The following is a 16,856-nucleotide window of genomic DNA, read 5'->3' as shown; positions in this document are numbered from 1 at the left end:
GGTGGCATGCCTGGTGCTAGGAGGTGCCAGGAGCTACCACAGCCTGTGACCACCAGGCCTCCGCTCCCTGGGAGGACACAGAGCCTGGAGTGGGAAGGTCCTGGCGGCTGAGTGTGAGAAGCAGGAGCAAGAATTGAGTCCCGGGTGCTGGTGTTTTTAATGCTGATTCGCAGGCAGACATTGCATTTGTCCTGGGCTTCAGTTTCTCCAAGGATACCATGAGGGAGTTAATGTTTTCCGTATTTCTCCTCTCAGGACTGGTGCAGTGGTGGCAGGATTGTACCTGGAGAATTTGGAGAGGGTGCCCCAGAGGAGCTGGAGCACTGTTGTATGTTCCACACGGCTCTGTGGAGTATCCTGCCTGTGAGCTCACCTTGTTAATTCAGGGAGGGCCTGGGGAGAGACTGGGGGAGGGAGTGGGATGGAGTGGGAGTGGGGGAGACTCCATATTCCCACTGCTTACAGGCTTGAAGTTGTAGAGGTCAAACAGATTTGGCCTGGCACATGGCATAACAAAGAGACCCTCCCTGAGTGAGTCACTTCCTTTGGGGAAACTCCCTTCACCCGAACTTGCTCCTACAGGGCAAGGACCTTGACTCAAGGCTGCTCTGGGTACAGAGCTCAGCTCATTCTGGGCACTAACCATGCGTCTAGGGTGTGTGTTTTCCTCCCACAAGGAGCATCTTAGGATGAGGAGAGACTGTGGTTACTCGCTCCATTTTCTCAAGTTATAAAAGTGTACACCAGTCCACTCTTTTGCAAAGGATTCTGACTGTGTTCTGAAAGTGAGTGGGGTGGCTGCAGCTTCAGGGAGGGTCTCCAGCACTGTGGGGCAGTGGAAGAATATTTAATATCTGAGAACTGGGTCTGTGCTGGGAGAACTTAGGTGAGTCACAGACATCTGTACATAGCACTTTAAGGTTTAAAATCTTGCACGTACATGATTTTATATCATCTTTACAACAGCCTTCTGCAAGTGACATAATTTCCCCGTTCCATCCCATTTTATAGAGAAGGAAAATCAGTCTCGGGGAGCTTAAGGGACTGCAGGGTCTCAGGGGAACACGGCAGTGCTGAACGTGGATATGTCTTGCCAACCTCAGAGCTTCTTTCCACAAATGTTCATGTTATAGCCTAGGCCCCAGGTTTCCTCTCTGGAAACAAGAGTATTGGACAATCTCTGCAGTCTGGTCCCATTCTGACAATCTGTTGTTCTGTGGAGGGGGTCATGTGCATTTTCTCTCTAATGCTATGACCTTAGCACCCGAGTTTAAGGTTATACTGCTGAGCTGTGAGACAGAGAGAGACTTCAAAGGAAAAGTGATTGCTATCACCTTTGGAGGGTGGGGTCAGAAAGGGAGAAGGGGATTGGCTTGGAGCCAGACCAAGGCAGGATGAAATCTTGACTCTTCCATTTCTTAGCACTGAGACTTTGAACAAGTCACTCAAGCTCTTTGAGCCTCGGCTTCCTCTCCTGAATTTTCAAATTGGGGCAATGACACCGATTTTGCAGGTGGATTGTTGTGGAGATCAAGTGAAATGGTTTTAAAAAGGCTGATACACTTATCACCTGTTAGATAGGTAGCGGTGCTTATTTGAAGTTAGTTCCCTTATCTTACTTTCATCTGGTAGATATGCATATCAAACCTGTTGTCAACAACAAGGGTTTGCTTAATTTCTGGTGGTGATGACAGTATAGGCTGTATCCATTGGAAAGGGGCCTAAGACTACTGGCCTGCCTATCCACTGACATGTGCCCAGGGGCAAAGGAGAACAAATGTGCATTATTTGGTTGGAGTTGAGAGCGAATGGACACAGCCAGAAGTGCCCCTGTATGTGAAAAATAATTTTGGGGACCATTGTTCACCTTAGATCCTGTAAATTATGCACATTATTCCATAACATATCCATGTTTACTTTGATAATAAAATAGTGTTTAAAACAGTACCTGGCATGTAGCCAAAACTTGATTAGCATTTTTTGACCAAGTGAATTAATTTTTGAGTAAAAAATAATGTTTTCCATCAGTGGATGGACCTAGAGACTGTCATATGGAGTGAAGTAAGTCAGAAAGAGAAAAACAAATATCATACATTAAGGCATATATGTGGAATCTGGAAAAACGGGACAGATGATTTTATTTGCAAAGCAGAAATAGAGACACAGACATAGAGAACAAGGTATGGATACCAAGGGCGAAACGGGGGGTGGGATGAATTGGAAGATTGGGATTAACATATATACACTATTGATGCTATGTATAAAATAGATAACTAATGAGAACATACTGTATAGCACAGGGAACCTTACTCAGTGTTCTGTGGTGACCTAAATGGGAAGGAAATCCAAAAAAGAGGGGATGTGTGTATATGTATAGCTGATTCACTTTGTTTTACAGTAGAAACTAACACAATATTGTAAAACAACTATATTCCAATAAAACTTAAAAAAAATAATAAAATAAAATGTTTGCCATCAGGTAAAATCGATGTTCCAGGAAGATGAATTGTACTTGACAGTGGCCTCCAGCATCTGACTGCATAGCCATACACACTCACCCCAAGGAACACGAGCCCCACAGAGATTCATCCTTTTATCATACAGTTGAGAAATCTAGGTTCACGTCTGCAATAAGCCGAGCTGGTCTAAAACCCAGGTCTCCCGAGCCCCACCCCAGGCTCATACAACTAAATGTTCAATTCTTCATCCTCATGTTTCAAGATCTCCAAGCTTTTGGTTTCCCTACATCTACTTCTTTGGTTCCTCCATACAGTAGCTAGAGGCCAGATTAAATTGGCTGGGGCTATCCTTTGCTGGGGTTGTGTTTCACAGTTGTGACAAACACTTTGTTTGACCATGTTTGTTTCCAGAATCTCCCGTACTAACTGCTTGAATATTTATGAAGGGCTTTATGATGGTTTTGATGATTTCTTACATTTTTGTCTCAAGAGTATTTCAGTAAGACAGCACATTAAAAGGATCATACACCATGATCAAGTGGGGTTTATCCCAGGAATGCAAGGATTCTTCAATATATGCGAATCAATCACTGTGATACACCATATTAACAAACTGAAGGATAAAAAACATGATAATCTCAATATATGCAGAAAAAGCTTGTGACAAAATTCAACACTGATTTATGATAAAAATTCTCCTGAAAGTAGGCATAGAGGGCACCTACCTCAACATAATAAAGGCCATATATGACAAACCCACAGCCAACATTGTTCTCAGTGGTGAAAAACTGAAACAATTTCCTCTAAGATCAGGAACAACACAAGATTGCCCACTCTCACTGCTATTATTCAACATAGTTTTGGAAGCTTTAGCCATAGCAATCAGAGAAGAAAAAGAAATAAAAAGAATACAAATCAGAAAAGAAGAAGTAAAACTGTCACTGTGTGCAGATGACATGATACTTACTATACATAGAGAATCCTAAAGATGATACCAGAAAACTACTAGAGCTAATCAATGAATTTGGCAAATTAACAGGATACAAAATTAATGCACAGAAATCTCTTGCATTCCTATACACTAATGATGAAAAATCTGAAAGAGAAATTGAGGAAACCCTCCCATTTACCATTGCAAAAAAAAGAATAAAATACCTAGGAATAACCTACCTAAGGAGAAAAAAGACCTGTATGCAGAAAACTATAAGACACTGATGAAAGAAATTAAAGATGATACCAATAGATGGAGAGATATACCATGTCCTTGGATTGGAAGAATCAGCTTTGTGAAAATGACTATACTACCTAAAGCAATCTACAGATTCAAGGTAATCCCTTTCAAACTACCAATGGCATTTTTCACACAACTAGATCAAAGCATTTTGCAATTTCTATGGAAACACAAAAGACCCGAATAGCAAAAACAATCTTGAGAAAGAAAACTGGAATGGGAGGAATCTGGCTCCCTGACTTCAGACTATACTACAAAGCTACAGTAATCAAGACAGTACGGCACTGGCACAAAAATAGAAATATAGATCAATGGAACAGGATAGAAAGCCCAGAGATAAACCCATGCACATATGGTCACCTTATCTTTGATAAAGGAGGCAAGAGTATACAACGGAGAAAAGACAGCCCCTTCAATAAGTGGTGCTGAGAAAACTGGACAGCTACATGTAAAAGAATGAAATTAGAACACTCCCTAACTCAGTATACAAAAATAAACTCAAAATGGATTAAAGACCTAAATGTAAGGCCAGACACTATAAAACTCTTAAAGGAAAACATAGGCAGAACACTCTATGATATAAATCACAGCACCTAGAAAAAATGGAAATAAGAACAAAAATAAACAAATGGGACCTAATCAAACTTAAAAGCTTTTGCACAGCAAGGAAACCATAAACAAGACAAAAAGACAGCCCTCAGAATGGGAGAAAATATTTGCAAATGAAGAAACTGACAAAGGATTAATCTCCAAAATATACAAGCAACTCTTGTAGCTCAATATCAAAAAACAAACAACCCAATCAAAAAATGGGCAGAAGACCTAAATAGACATTTCTCCAGAGAAGATATATAGATTGCCAACAAACACATGAAAGGATGCTCAACATCACTAATCATTAGAGAAATGCAAATTAAAACTACAATGAGGTATCACCTCACACCAGTCAGAATGGGCATCATCAAAAAATCTACAAACAATAAATGCTGGAGAGGGTGTGGAGAAAAGGGAACCTTCCTGCACTGCTGGTGGGAATGTAGATTGATACAGCCACTATGGAGAACAGTATGGAGGTTCCTTAAAAAACTAAAAATAGAACTACCATATGACCCAGCAATCCCACTACTAGGCGTATACCCTGAGACAACCATAATTCAAAAAGAGACATGCACCACAATGTTCACTGCAGCACTATTTACAATAGCCAGGACATGGAAGCAACCTAAGTGTCCATAGACAGATGAATGGATAAAGAAGATGTGGCACATATATACAATGGAATATTACTCAGCCATAGAAAGAAATGAAATTGAGTTATTTGTAGTGAGGTGGATAGACCTAGAGTCTGCCATACAGAGTGAAATAAGTCAGAAAGAGAAAAACAAATACCATATGCTAACACATATATATGGAATCTAAAAAAAAAATGGTTCTGACAAACCTAGGGGCAGGACAGGAATAAAGACACAGACGTAGAGAATGGACTTGAGGACATGGGGAGGGGGAAGAGTAAGCTGAGATGAAGTGAGAGAGTGGCATGGACAAATATACACTACCAAACGTAAAATAGATAGCTAGTGGGAAGCAGCCACATAGCACAGGGAGATCAGCTGGGTGTTTTGTGACCACCTAGAGGGGTGGGATAGGAAGCATGGGAGGGAGACGCAAGAGGGAGGGGATATGGGGACATATGTATATGTATAGCTGATTAACTTTGTTATACGGCAGAAACTAACACACCATTGTAAAGCAATTATACTCCAATAAAGATGTTAAAAAAAAAAAGAGTATTTCCGAAGGGAGCATCTGGGGGTTTGTGGGAAAGATTCCAATTCTGGCCTTGTTTCTGAGGAGAGACATTGAGATCCAGAGTGAAGAAAACATCTCAGCCAGATGTAATCCCAAGATGGCAACCTGAGCTCTCTAATTGTGTTCCTTTCGGGGACCTGTAGCAGACAGGTTTGCCTGCTTGTGCACAACCTTCCTGAAGCCTCATCTGGGAAATCTTCCAGAGACATCTAGTTTTGCTAACCTAGCTGCCACCTTTCCCAAGATCTCCTTTTACCACCATCCCAACAATTTCCTTTTTCTTCTTTTCACCACCCTCCCTTCCTCCCCTAGATCTCTTCCTCTGCCCAACATTTCCCTGGCTGTCAGAACTTGTTTCCTGTCAGTTGCCTCTCCCTAAGCCTAGATCCACCTCGGTGCAGTATCCTTGACAAAGCAGTTGTGGTGATGCAACCGCCCAAGGTGTCAAAGCCATTAGATAATTAAAGCAGGGGAAGGGTTTCTTCTGTCTAGAAAGACAAACACGCACACTAAGAGAAAATCTAAACAAGGAAGACAATTTCACATCTCCTGGTCTCTTCCCTGCTCCTGGGCCATGATCCCATAGCCTTTGTACCTACAGTGGATCCTCTCAGAGCACTGGACTAAGAACCCACCTGACTTAGAAGGTGTGGGCAAGTTTGAACACCAAGGAATAGAACTTTGTCAAGATTTCAACACACCCCTGTTTTTGCCTTCTCTGTTTATTTTCCCATCAGCTGCACCCTAGGCTCCTGCTGCTGCAACGGCCCCAGTAATGGCTCAGTGCCTTGGATGGGACATTGCTCAAAGGGGCCTGTGGGTGCAGCGGGCAAGGTCTCCGCCCAGGAAACCAAGCCCCTGAGGTCACCTTCCCTTGAAGGTGCATTCATTCAACACTCAACACTTGGTAAGGGCCTGCTATATTCTAGGGATTGTGCTTGGAGCAAGGGGATGGGGCGGGGAGGACGCAGAGTTGAATAGAAAATGGCTTCTGTTCTGCAGGATCTCACCGTCTATAGTGAGAAGTCTGGACATACAGGCAAGCATCACAGGCTGCTGTGATGATGGGACTCTAACTTATGTCTGAATAACGTTCTAGAAGCCTCAGGGGAGTATGTGACCAACCCCCTCTGGGGGTCTAGGAGCCAATGACCCAGGAGGTGACACTTGAATTATAACCTGAAGGATGAGTAAGGTTTCTCCAGACAGGTGGGAGGAAACAGGGTGTTCTAGTCAAAGGGGCAGCATATTCACAGGTGGGAAGGCTGAGAGAGCAGATTGTTTTCTGAGAATATGGGGTTCATGGAGACTAAAATCGGGGCTGTGCTGGGGGGAGGTGGGAACGGGGGAGATGTCGCTGAATAAGTTGGTTGGGGCAAGATTGGGGTGTTTTATTTTAAACATCTTGCTGAGGAGCGTGGCCTGTCCTGAAGGCACCAAGGCACCAAAAGAGGTTTTGGGGGCAAGGGAGAGCTGCGAGTAGATCCATGTGGCAGTGGCAGCACCTCCCTTCCCCAGTCATCTTCCTGCTGGGGATCCACACTCTCAGGGCTCATCTCATCTGTATTCAACCCTACTGTCCTCAGCCAGCAGAAAGGCAGCTTTCAGCACAAGCCCTTTCCCAGAAAGAGCCTCCCTTCAGATGACTGACTCCAGGGAGCTGGAGATGCAGCCATCCGTCTGGGGTAGGATGTGGAGCGGTTAGGCTAAGAGCTTTGGCTTCAGACAGCCCTGGTTTTAAAACGTGGCTCTGCCTCTTATCAACTCTGCTGTCTTGAGCAAGTTGTTTCCCTCTTCTAAAGACTCAGTTTGCCCTTTAGGAGATGGGCTTGATGGACAGTAATGCCTTCCTTGTTGGGTTCCCTTGAAGAGGGTCTGATCTGTAGTACATGGAAGTGCTCCATCAACTGTATCTGCTGGAGGTCTGTCCAACCCGGCTATCAGTCCCTTAGCCATGTTACGTATCACATCCATGTGACTCTTACTGCCCTGAGACCCAGGCAAGAAGGCCCCAAGTTCACCTCTGAGGAAAGATACCGTGGCATATCACAAACATGAAAACAAATAAATCTGAAAAAGACGGCATGGGCTCTTCTGTCATTCAGAATCTGGTACTCAGAGCCGGCACAGCAAGAACCATAACCAGAAACATCAGTTCTTGTGACAAACGTCAGTCAGGTCCCCAGATCTTCAGATCTTTTGCCCTATACTGTTTTGGAGAACAGGGAGGATTTGAATGGTTAAAGCACTTAGGTAAGAGAAATTAAACAATGAATTAACTTGTCACATCCTTCCTCTCAGATGGCATAAATATAATAGACCCTTAATAGGAAAGTAGTGCTGGGTGTGCGTTTTCTTGTTTCTCTTTATGCTCTAATTCATGACTCTGGAAGTTCTGAATGAGCATGAATTTCCAGCAGCTTTACATGACAGTTGAGGAATATTTTGCAAAATAAACAATTCATATTACTCTTAAATTTGTATCTATGGAGGTTGAAACATAATCTCTCTGACAAGTGTGATATAGATTTATTACATTTGCAACTAAGCGGGCATTAAAAGCTGGCATTTTCAATAGTTTAATTTTTTACAGAAATAAATACAATTTGATTAAATTAAAAAATTAAACTTTAAAATTAGCTTTACTTAAATAATTTTTATTTACAATGTTAATATCTATTAATTATAACTTATTTGTAGTTTCCTTTTTAACTGGAGTTAATAATTTTTGATATTTAAGATGTTTCTGAAAATGCATATGGAAAGTAATTTTAATTTTTAAATGTATTACATTTACTTTCATGTACATTTTTCATGAAATTATATTCAAATGTTATACACTTTGAATACAATGAACAATTTGTTTTGTAATCCTTTAGATCAGTGTTGTCCAGTAGAACTTCCTGCTATGATGAAAATGGTCTACATCTGTGCTGCCAAAATGGTAGTCACTAGACACACGTGCCTACTGACTATGTGACATGTAGCTACTGGAACTGAGGAACTTTTACTTTAATTTTAATTTCTATTCAATTTTAACTAATTTAAAATTTAAATATCCACATGTGGCTAGTGGCAATTATATTGAACAGCACATTTTTAGATCATTAAAAATGAGAACCTGTCTAGGTAACAGAAATAGAAAAAGCACAGGAGGACCTAAGAAAAGATGAAAGTTTGAGGAGAAAAAGAAATAAAGAGGTGATCTGCTTAATTCTTTAAAATAGAAGTAATAAAAGTGAACATATTGACTTGTACACAGAAAAGCCTACTTAAGAGTAGGTGGTGGACTGAAAAATTAAAAAGCTGGAAAAAAAACAGCAGTTGATAAAATGCAACAGAGACAAAGAAAAGCTAACATTTGCTTTGAATATTAGTATAAAGTTTTTAGGTTAATATTAGTTAGCCAATACTTAGCCAAACATGATGGTGCTTTTCACGGTACAAATGGATCGATCTTTCCAGGAAAATGTGTGGATCTAGTAAAAATTATTTGGAATGAGGAACTGGGATGTCTCAAACCTAGAAGACAGATTCAACAGTAACAAGAGGAATTTTCATTATTTGGGATGGCAATTTCAAAATGAGACTATTAATTAAATGGGTAGTAAAGTGCAAAAAAAAAAAAAAAAGTAAAATTTTATAAAGTAAACATCATCCAGTACAACTAGATTGCTTCAGGGGCAAAAGTCATGAACAACTAACAATTATTATATACGTCGCTGAACTATGCCAGATAGGAAAATAAAGAAATCGAAATTAATTTTCTTGGTTTTACATCCCTTGTTATAAAGTTCAGGTTTTGATTTAAGTAAAAAAATAAAAAGGAATTTTCAGCTTTTGGCATTTATTTAAACAATTGCCTTTTGTATGTCTTCTTTGATGAAATGTCTATTCAGTTCCTTTGCCCATTTTCAAATTGGATTAATTGTTGTTTGCTATTGAGTTGTAGGAGTTTCTTATGTATTTTGGGTAATAGCCCTTTATCAGATACATGGTTTGCAACAATTTCTCCCATTCTGTTGGTTACCTTTTCATTTTGTTGATTGTTTCCTTCACCGTGCAGAAGCTTTTTAGTTTGATGCAATCCCACTTGTCTATTTTGCTTTTGTTGCCTGCTCCTTTGATGTCATATCCAAGACATCACTGCTAAAGCCAATGTCAGGAAGCTTTCTTCCTATATATTCTTCTAGGAGTTTTATGGTTTCAGATTTTATGTTTAAGTTTTTAATCCATTTTGACATAATACCACTTACATGAGGAATATAAAATAGTAAAACTCATAGAAGCAGAGAGTAGAATGGTGGTTGCCAGGGGTTGAGGAGCAGGAGAAAGGGGGAGGTATTAGTCAAAGGGTACAAAGTTTCAGTTATACAAGATGAATAAGTCCTAGACATCTACTGTACAGCATAGTGGCTATAGTTAAAAATACCGTATTGTATTTTTAAAATTTTGTAAAGAGGGTAGATATTATGTTAAGTGTTCTTATCACACATATAATAATAATAATAATAAATAAGAATGGGAAAAGAAACTTTTGGAGGGAATGGATATGTTTTTGACATGGAGTGTAGTGATGTTTTCATGGATGGATACTTACCTCCAAACTCATTAAATGGTATACATTAAATACGTGTAACTTTTTGTAAGTCAATAATATCTCAATAAAGTGGTTCAAAAAAAAAAAGATTGCCAAAGGCAAGTCTATAATGACACTAACATGGATGATAAGGAAAAAAGCTTATAAACTGGGATTCTACCCCAAAACGAAAGCACTCTCTGTGCTGTATATGGTTCATAGTTTAAATTTGTTACTAGAAGATGAGCCTCACTTGGATCCCTTAAACATGGTCTCCCTTAATTTTTAAGCTCTCATGCATTTTGAAGGGCATTGAAATCCACACATTCATAATCTTTCCACTCTTCATATACAGGCATCACTTTGCATGAGGCATTTGGTACATGAGAGGACTCATGAGGTCTATCTTTCCAGGGGAATTATATCCATACCCATGTGTGCATTCCATATCCATAGCTATGGGTCCAAAGTCTTTCCGACTTTCAAGTACACGATTTCAAACTTGTCACCAGTGAAAGAAATCTAAGCTGGACCTGTGTTTGAAGATGAGGGTTCGGAAAAGATCATGTCTCATGTTTACCGTCTCCGAAATGGCTACTGGGTGCAACATACCTCATGTTAAGGTGTTTTTCTTTTTCTTTTAAGTATCTGATGAACATCCATTTTTTTTTATATTATACAAATACATAATACCATGATTATGGAAATAAAAAGCCACCCACAAGCTTACTATCTTTATAAATCATCTATTTCCATTCTTTCCTGTCTTTTCCAAAAAATCATATTTTCTCACAGTGTTGGACATGCAGCACAAATATAATTTTGCATTCTAATCTTTGTCATAGGCACCACACAATGAACCATTCCAATGTGGTCTTTATAATGACCCATTTGAATGGCTTCAAAATATAACTTTAGTGAATACATTGTCATTTATATCAGCATTTCGAAATTATCCTGGGCCATTGATGTTATTCCAATTCACTTCTGTTATCAATAATACCTCTTTGGGCACTTTCCTGCCATCCCTTTTCCTAGGCTTGGATTATTTTCTTAGAATAAATCTCCAGTAGTGGAACTATTGGGCCCAAAGAGATGAGAACTCAATAAAATTGTTGGTTGTTACCTCGTTTAATGTATTTATTTTTAATCATAGTCTTCCCCCCTCATTTAAGCAAACTACCTTACTAGTTCACCAAGTCATTAATTAACTAGCCCAGTGTCCCAGTTTCTTGGTCTGTTCCTTTTCACATCTGACTGGTTCACAGAGTCCCTCATATTTGTTCCTTTCTGACGATGAGTCTCTGGTTCACATATTTTTACACAAATAAGTTGCAGTGATAATTTTTCCCCCTGAAGGTTGATCTCTTCACAGATCTATTGTCTGGCTTCAAGGAATTACCCATCTGTAAAAGTGTCCATGAGACACAGTTTCAGTGATTGTGAAAGGGGTATGCTGATAAGCCAGGTAAAGCCTGGGCTCTTGGCCATCTGCTTTTCTGCCTCTTACCAATTAAGTCTCTGCCTGGGCTCTGTCACCAACCTGTTCCACCAGCTCTTGCCAAAGTGCAGGCAACCATGTGAACATGGGCATGAGTACTCACCATGTACCCACTCTACCTAGAATTGGCCTAGATCTCATGAGGGACCCTTTGGACACTCAGATTTAATCTCTACCCTCAAGAACCCTTTGAAGAGATAAGATATATATGCTCTAAGGATATGGCTGAGAGCCTATGGTTCTATAGAGGTTCAGAAGAGATGGACAACATCATGGGCCCTGAGCTGGGGCTAGAAGGACAGATAAAAATAGAAGAGGCAGAAAGGAGTACAAAGGACATTTAGTTCGGAGGCATTAATTTATTCATCATTCAATCAATAAGCATGGACCACATAGTAGGCTCTGGGCTAGGTGCTGGGCATACACAGATGAGTTAGAGTTCTTCAGGAGATCACAATGTCTTCAGGGAGAGACACTCATAAGATGATCAACAGCATATGATGTAATGCACGCTATCACAGAGAAATTGACAAATCAATGGTCATGCAATGGCCAGACCTGCTGGGGAAAGACAAAAGGAGTAACAGAAAGGGGAACTTGCCTCCAGACCAAAGGGATCTGGAGTGTTTTATGAAGATCACATGAACAAAATAGAGTGGAAAGAAGACTCTGCTTTTAGCCAGAAGACCTGGGTTTTCACCTGACTCTCCTCCTTTCCAGCTGTGTGATTGGGCTCAGGTTCCTCAAAGTCTCTCTGGGCCTCAGTTTTGTCACAAGTAAAATGGGGATCATGATACTTCCATGTGAACTGCTGGGTGATTGAAAGAGAAAGGAGGAGATAAAGGGCCAAGTGAAAGAATTTATTATTAATTATTATCATCATCATCACATACGAAAGTACTCTGGAAATTCTCTATCCCAGTACACACGAGCAAAGCTACTGGTGTGATGACTTAATTATCACCACGATTACGTGCTCTTGTCCTCCAGGCGCTGGCTTACGTCTGGAAACAGAGAGACTGGCTATGAATGAGCATGGTTCACTCCTGTCACCCACCACATCTTTTTGCTTTGTGTAAGTCTCACCCTGGAAGGCCTCAGAATGTTAACTTTGCATCTGTCAGTCCTTCTGAGCGTGATTATCAGCACTCTTTTTTTTCTTTAAGGAAATTAAATCATGTGGAGTTCACGAAACCGAAGGATATTTAAAGTGCATGGAGCGTTGGCCACATGCCCAGGATTCACCTAGTCACCCAGGCATTACTGCACAGGCCGTTTATTTCATAATTTCTCACAAGAAACTGTGGCAATAGCCAGAGATGACAGAGGTGACAGATGAGTCAAGGAGAGAGGGTGACTCAGAGGCAGCCATGTTGGCCCTGCCCGCCACCCGCAACTGGCAGCCTTGAGTGTGCTGGTTTCCATAGAGAGTTATACTTTTGTTTGGATGTTGCTTTAAGGAGATTAAAGGATCTGTATTCCTGGAAGCCTCCTTCCTCATTTCTTCCCCAGGGTCCTTCAGACCATGCTCCAGTTCATTCCTTTGTAATGAGAAGAACTCACATGCCTTGGGAATTTATTCTATGCTGAAAATCACACTCTGTCTTTCACGCCCATTGTCTTATTGACTCCTCACCACTACCGCACAGGTATGATGGTTAACCTCAACTTACAGATGAGGAAACCATGGCATAAAGAAAGTAAGGAATTGGCTAAGGTGAGTCCAGGAATACCTGGTAGAACTGGATGTAGATTGTCTAACTGCAGAGCCCATCCCTCTGACCGTTCTGAAATTCTGCCTCTTTCAGGCAGGAAAGCCTGGAGCTCCCATGTCACAACGATAATCTCGCTCACCTCTGCTGTAAGTCAAAGCTGAGGACTGTTTCAGGATTGGTTTCTCATAAAGCTAGAACTGCAGAAGAGAGGAAATTAGCTGAAGGATGTTCTACGCAATCTTCTTCCTGTGCAGACAGCCAGAGAAAGCCTGGCTCTGGGAACATGTCCTACAGAGCTCCTGCTGCCAGATGCAAGAGGCCTGTGGTTTACCTTCGTAAGGAAGAGAGAACAACGTCTCTGAAAGAGGAAGAGCCAAGTTTAATGACTCTCTTTCAGACTCCACCTCTCTGATTCCTTGTGCAACACTTTTTTTTCCCTTGAGAATATGTGATCACATTTATCACCACAAACACAGCTCTCATCATGCCTCCCACTGTTGAAGGACCTCCAAGAATGATTTCTCTTGGCCCCAGTCAGCAGTCTCCAAACTCATCTGAGCATGGAGCCTCACCAGTTAAAAAGATTTATAATTTGTGTGCCCATATTGATTTATAATATGTGTGTATGCATGTGCGTCAAACCATGCCAATATACTATGCACATTATAAAAATAAAGCAAAAATAGAAATGATAAAAGGAGAGATACATAAGAATTAAAGAATGCTTTAAAATCTGTGTTAATCTTCATAACATCATACTATCTTTTCTACCATCCCAAGACATGATCAACCCTGTAGGTGGGGGTCATCATTAATCACAGGAATGTAAACCCATCTTTCAAGCATTCTTCCTGAGAATTTTAAGGGTATTTGATTGATTGATTGATTTGCCTACTGCTTGTTATATGTGATTAGATCATCGTTGGCTTTAACCCCTGAAATGTGGCCAGTGACAAGCCAAGAACAGGAGAAAAATCAGCCTTGCCATTTTCTTGTTGTTTGCTTGTATTTGTTACAAGAGTCATTCTCAATCCATGAGTTCTTTGCAGGAATCTTTCAAAACCACTTGTCCATTTTGTGAAGATTTATTAAGTTAGATAAAGGTAAAGATTCCATAAATCCAAAAAATTATCTAAATGAGAACAGCAGTGTGGGTACCTCATGGACATTCCAGGGCATAGAATCCCTACCCCTCCCTCAGAATAACCATAGTTGGAGATGTGACATGGAATCTTTTGACTTATGGATCTGACATGGGTCCCCTAGTCAATCTATAAAGGAAGTAATATGAATTTTAACTTCTTTTATGTAAATAAAAGTAAATATAAAAGAAGGTTCCAATATGATTTGCACACCCTCCTGGGAGCATGCACTCCTCTTTGGAAACTCTTGTACCAAACTCAGAGCCCTCAGCCTTCTGAGATTGGTGACCTACTTCTTTAGCCATACCTCCAACCCTTGCTAACTCCACCCATTCCCATGATCACCCACACACTGCACTGTACAAACACACAGGGCTGGACATCTTTTTCTGAAAACGTTCTTCCCCTGAGCCTTTGCTCAGAATGTTCCCTCTGCTTTCCCTTGCTAGCTTTTGAAATTTTACTCAGCCCTAGAGGCTCATCTCAGCCTCCACCTTCTGTGGGAAATAATAACAATATCAACTGACATTCATTGACTTCTTACTACATGTTGGATACTGCATTATCTCATTTAACCTTTACAACAATTGCAGGCGATAGGTACTATTATGAGAAATCTGAGGAATGGAGAATTGCCCAAAGCCACACAGCTAAGAAATGGGGAAACCAGGAACAAAACACAGGGGGGCTCAAAATGCCCACACTCTAGCACTGTATGTGTGTTTTAATTTGATTTTATTTGTTTGAGCAGGTAAAGTCTACACTAAGCCCTCCCCCTCTTCCCGCTAGTGGGGAGCAGGAATTGTTCTCTCCTTGAGTTTCCAAAGCAGGATGTTTGTAAATATCGTGCAGTACTTACTTCACTTTGCCATATGTTGCTGTTATGGGGGCTCATCTCTCAAATCCCCAACTATACTGTAACCTCTTTAGACAGGAACCACTTCGAATACTTCACAGCACATAGCAGAGATGTAGTAAATGTGTCCATGGAGTGGATGAATTAATGGGTAGATGAAAGGACAAATGGATGGATGGAAAAAGCAACAACAACCAAAGGTTCTAGGTGGGTGTGATTTTTTAGAACGTAACTTGATATTTTCCTGGTGGCCTGAGGTGCAAACTACAAAGATACACGTGTGTGGGTCTGTAACATATTACAAAGATTTCAAACTAAAATGGAAGACAAAAGTTCCTTTTCCCAAGACTTATAAAAGCAGTTAAGAGCCGTGTTATACTCTTTAATGTATACTTACTGGTTGATAAAGACTCAAACCTATTTATGTAATCTAACTTTCAAAAAAACTGAATGCAGTAAAAAGCTGTCACCTTACAGACTAGCACTTGCTATATTGGATGACTGGAGAAGGACGTCTGGGCAGACCATTCTAAAGTTGACAGTAGTTAACGCAGTTTATGGAAGAAACTTCCGCACATTTAATCCTGAAAACAGTGAGCTCGCACACTTGTACACACACACACACACACACACACACACACACAGCCATACACCCCACAGTTCAGGAATTTTTTTCTCCATTTTACTGATTCAGAAACAGGCTTATAGAGGTGAAGTGACCTGCCCAATAATCACATAGCCAAGAAGCAACAGAGTCTATGGCCAAACCCAGGCTTTTGGACTCAAATCCCTTAATCTTTCCCCACTCTGCTTCTCAAACACAAAATGAATCCTAGAATGTCAGGCCATTAGAGCCATTAGAAACTCTCTACCCTGGACATAGAATATATAGCCTCCACCTGGGTGTCTTTGAAATGCTCTTCCCTATAAGCCTGTTGTCTTGAGGATTGTTCACGGCAGGGAGGGACCAGTGGCTTCTAATCCCTACATGACTGAACAGAAGCCTAGTCCATCTGTGATAAATATCCCTTCCAAGGGCCATAAGTGCACACGACAGAGCTAGCATCTTTTTTTCTGCCTCAGTGCCGAAACCGTCATAGACGCATTTCATCCTCCGCTAAGTCAATTAATCCTTCCTTCCTTCCTTTCTAAATTGTCTTACTAATGTTTGACTATGTCCTTATGCAGAGGTACAATACGCACCGCTCTGACGATAAGCTGCACAGTCAAATGGACAAGCTGCCTGCATCTACTGAAGTTGGGGGGTAAAGGGAGCGCTTCGTTCTTAGTCCTCAAGGGCTGGAAGAGACAAAGGCAGGACCCAATGCCTCAGTGCCACTTTTCCCACCTTCTCTGAACATGGCATCCACACCTGTGGGCTCCCTTGAAAGAAAAGCCCTTAAAGCCCCCTTCAAGTACATCCTGTATATAAAGGATAGAAGCGGGGGTCGATGCTAGATTTACTTTGGGGAGTCCCTAGAGGACAGAACTAGAGAAAAGGGATGAAAATTAAAGGCAACCAGCCTCATAAGGCAGAGCTTCCTGCCAGAGACGTACAACGGAG

Source organism: Grampus griseus (assembly GCF_964374135.1).
Source record: "Grampus griseus genome assembly, chromosome: 5".
NCBI classification, from domain to species: domain Eukaryota; kingdom Metazoa; phylum Chordata; class Mammalia; order Artiodactyla; family Delphinidae; genus Grampus; species Grampus griseus.
Note: the sequence above shows the minus strand (reverse complement) of the source record.